The sequence below is a fragment of the Cetorhinus maximus genome, chromosome 9 (genome assembly GCF_964194155.1).
Source record: "Cetorhinus maximus chromosome 9, sCetMax3.hap1.1, whole genome shotgun sequence".
In the NCBI taxonomy this organism is placed as follows: domain Eukaryota; kingdom Metazoa; phylum Chordata; class Chondrichthyes; order Lamniformes; family Cetorhinidae; genus Cetorhinus; species Cetorhinus maximus.
The window spans coordinates 91,821,050-91,825,698 of NC_135887.1; the positions used below are offsets into that span (position 1 = coordinate 91,821,050).

At 38.3% G+C, this 4,649-nt stretch overlaps 1 protein-coding gene across 1 annotated transcript in view; it reads left to right on the plus strand.

Moving 5' to 3' along the window:
• eps8l2 (EPS8 signaling adaptor L2) overlaps positions 1-4,649 on the plus strand; it is a 598,035-nt gene that overhangs the window by 26,606 nt on the left and 566,780 nt on the right. The gene's annotated exons all lie outside the window — the stretch shown is intronic.

The following is a 4,649-nucleotide window of genomic DNA, read 5'->3' on the forward strand; positions in this document are numbered from 1 at the left end:
CTCACATCCCATGAACAAATATCAAAAAAGTGAAAGGCCATCAACCTGAATATTAGCTTTGTTTCTCTCTCCACAGATCCCTGACCTGCTGAGATTTGTCCCCCTGGTCTCTCCAGTACATTTCCTGTACTCATATTAATTATTTTAAGTTCCTCGCTCTCATTAGCCCCTTGGTTCCCCACTATTTTTGGAATGCTTTTTGTGTCTCCTACTGTGAAGACAGATACAAATTATTTGTTTAACGACTCTGTCATTTCCTTATTCTTCATCCTAATTTTCTTGTCTCAGCCTCTAAGGGACCAATGTTGATGTTGCTAGTCTCTTCCTTTTTAAATACTTGTAGAAGCTCTTTTAATCAGTTTTTATATTTCTTGCTAGTTTAACTCATTTTTTTTCCCCAACTTTTTATTAATTTTTTGGCTGCCCTTTGCTAGTTTCTAAACCTCTCCCAATCCTTACGCTTAGCACTGTTCTTTGCAATTTTATAAACTTTTCCTTTTAGCAGAATACCATATATAATTACCTTCTTTCGTCAGCCCCTTTTGTTGCTACGAAGTATTCGAACAATGAAAATGTCCACTTATTTCACCAGATAAAGTATATATTTTTTGGAAGTGTATGGGATTATAATACAGGAATAAAGCTTCTTCAATTTCAGAAACAAAACACACTGGGAGAACAGTGTGCACTAAGAGCTTTATCATAGCGCCATATTGTGTTAAATGTCATAATTTGACCCCGATTCTGACCAAGAGACACTGCATTGCCAGAATTTTGTTATTCAGGGATAGCCCCAGAACACAAGGATCAGGACAAGATTCAGTGCAATCTCCAAACTCTATTTTTCATTATTTCATTTCACTGTCCATCATTGTTCTAACTTTTGTGCTAGGAGCCAGCAGATAGCACCATTACTCACAACTCTTTAAAGAAGTCATGGCTTTGGTAGAAGAATTACACTCTCTGCCCAATCACCTGGTGATCTTGCATTTGATTTCATGGGAGTCTGGCATAAATGAAATAGCACAGTCTAATATGTAATCCTGCTGAAGATTTTTATAGCTCTGGTAAAACAAAATGCAATATCAAATGTGAAGTTTCAAGCTGCAAAATTCAACTCCATAGTGCTGCTAGTGCTGACACTACAAAAACCCTAACCTTTGAAAATGTTGGCTGGAATTGTTCCAGTGCCACTTTCGGCACAGCTCACGCAGTATGCCCTCCTCATAAGGACATTAACATGGGCATGCCATGCGTGTGCTGAACACATAGAGAGTGAGCAGATTATGATGTTAAACAGCGTCTAACAGTGATGTGGCACCCGATCTGGCATGTTGGACCTTGCAGATTCTGTCCCCACTCTTACTCATTCCCAACTGCACAAGGAAATCTCCCCCAACACCTCCACTATTAGTACTATTGAAAGGGATCACCATTCAACTTTCAGATGAGGTGTTTTTGACTTTCTTTTGCTACTGCAGAGTTGATGGAAGTACTGTGCTGAGTGTTATTGAAATGGCTGACATAAGTTTTTAGATTCACAAAGGGAGTGGAACTGAACTCTGACATGGGGCTTAGAGGAGTTGGAAGGCTTGTCAGGAGCTAGCTTTCTGTCAAGAAAATATAATAATTTTCATAATATTATTGTGATTTATTGTAAAAGTGGGTTAATAGTGAGGTTTGGATTAGTTTCTCTGGCCAGCATTTTATGGTCCCTCCCGCCCTGTGGGATATTACGGTCCCGCCGAACTGAATGGAGATTTAAATGGCTCGACGCATCCGCTGGGGGGAGACACGCCATGGCAGGGCCATAAAATCCTGGCCTGTGTGTGTATGCGTGTGTGTGAGGGATTTAATTGAATTGGAGACAGCTGGTCTTGATGTTTTGAGTTAGCCACAAGAAGCTCGGTTTGAAATGCTAAATACGTAAACATGGCTGAAGTATTAGAATATGAGGTGTAAAGAAAATTTTCATTTTTTGATAAATTAGGGTAGTTTGAATTTTAAAGAGATGGTAAGATGGTTCCATCCTCATGTTCCTCAGAATGAAATGGTCTAAATTCATATGCTAGACATATAGATATCAGATAGCTGCAGAGCCCATGGAAACTTTCCCCAGAATGGATCAGCTTGTGTAAGAGAAAAAGGGAAAAATGAGCAGAGGAAAACAAAACCTGTGGTTTTTAACCAAACGCCTGAAGACTCTACTTGTGAGTGTTTCTATGATCAGTATCAGGTGAACAGTGCAGTTATCCTGTGCAGTGATCTACATAGTAATTGGATTAGCTCTGACTAGGGTTATTGTATTGCCTTATCAACACAGTTTTTCTTCCTAAAATAATATATCATGAATATATTATGCTGTACCTCCTGCCAATAAGTGTGTTATCTCCATATGGAGTATCATCAACAGCCAGATTAAAAAGAGTACACCAGTCACACCATCACATTGCAATATTGTGGCATAACTACCTGAACCTGCATTAAAATTGACTGTAGCCTATGATTGATGAAGAGCACAAACACAACCCACATTCAACAAGGAGTTACAATAGGTGGAGATGAACAGAATATGTAACAGTGACTTCAATGTAATAGAAATGTTGATTTGCAGGTTCTTTTGTATCATCTTTATAAGGGAGCAATACTAATACACAACATAAAACACATTCATATGAAACTCCTCTACAGTTTTAATGGAGGAATTAACATGTTTAAAATAATGTAGCCGACAACGGAATTGTCAGAATTGCAACCCTTAATTCTGCACTTCCATTGGTCTTTTTGTTTCATTCCTCCAATGGTATTTTTATTTTTCCCATTTTCTACCATGTTTCCATAATCAGCAGGATAGCTTTTCTACAACACCTAGGACCATCTTGTAGCTCCTAATTACATTTTATGCAACTTCCTTTATTGTTGTATGCTCCAAATCCCTCCCTTTTACTGTTTTTTTAAAAATCCATTGAATGGGAAGTTTCCTCCTGAATTTTCTGGAAAGCTTTGATGTCATTTTCCTTCCGAGGAAATTTGCATGGAATTAATTTAACTAATTTTATGTTGAAAAATCAGTTATGTCGGAATTTCACCACTCGCTTGCATCACTTTTGAGAGTCTGCTGAAATTCGCTATCACTCATTTACATAGCTCCACCTCCAAGCAATCGACCAGCTCATACCAGGTTCCTAGATTTATGCACGCAATGCACAGACATAGATTTTCACCACACGTTTAGGCACAGCAAAACCTAAAATTCACATCATATCAGTATATCAGATTCCTGGAATTAGAGAACAGTTTCTTTTGTGGTTGTTTTTGCTTTTTTTCATCCTCAGATTTGAACTATACATAACCAAAGTGCTGTCAGCTTCAGTGCTTCCAGTTTCCCACACATTCAAGAGGACTAAGCAGCCGGAATGGCTTTCCCAATACCAATATCCAAGTTCTGCCTAATAATGGTAGGAGAAGAAGAGCAGCAGAGGCCAAGTGGTTCTGAGAATGAGGCACCTTGGCAGGGTACAGTGGCACACTCAATGTTACTCCTTAGGGTGGCATTGAATTTACACTTGTTTTACGCCAATTTTTACATTCCAGTGTAGCCAAATGAACTCCACAAGAAATTTCATCATAAATTCCGTTAACAAGGTTGGCATAGAAACTGAGGTATATCTTAGCTTCATTTCTGTGTAAGTGAGATCCAGGAAAATCCAAGCTATTGTTCCTAAGTCAATACTTAGGGGTGTACCAGTAGGAATTAAATTGACAGCTTCTTTGGTGAGTAAAGGCACCATGTGGGATGCAACTTAAGATACTGATTGTAGGCCCCAGGTTTAATCTTAGCTAGTGATGAATTGAAGGAATACAGTTGTCCATTCTACTCCAGATTAGAGGGAAATATGAGGCATAGAGTCTGTTCTTCATACCTTTCTCCATACTAGAAAGTATGTGTTTGGTAATGTGAAGGAAGAACAGTAGAAGTAAAAGTTGAATAGCTTGCTGATGTTAATTTTCTGGGTTTACACTTGAAGAACTGCCATCTGGGTAAGGGTAAGATACTGGAATTTGAGGACTTAAACCTTAGGAAGAAGCAGTCCCCTGACAAGTGGATTAAATAGACCGGTCAGAATAAAAATTAACTGTCTTCAGTAAAATTCTGCATGTTTACTTACATTGCTCATCAATTACAGTGCTTCTGCAGATGACCTTTTACACAGGATTTCCTCCAATGTCAATTGTATGACAATTTTCAGTTATTGTAATATTTTCCCCCATATTTCCTGGTTTATATTTGTGCAATACTATGAATCCTATGTCCCTAAACAGAAGTAAAGGAGTGGATGTGTGAGTAGATCTGAGCTGCATTCCTGGCACACTCCCTTCCAGCTAAAAAAATCTCTCCCTTGCCATTTAAGGAAATGGAAACGCAAAGCAGTCATGCATGCAAATACTGTGTATGATTTTTTTTTTTCTTTCCCTTTTTTAAAACCTCTGCTGTGGACAGAATGAGTTGTTATTTTTAACTCCTTGGAATTCTTTTAACATGTAAACCATCGATGAAGCAGCTTATTTTCAAAGTGATGAATGGAGTTCAGTAATGGTGCTGAATATGATCAATTGCTCAGGAGTAACACATTCTAGTGACACTTCCA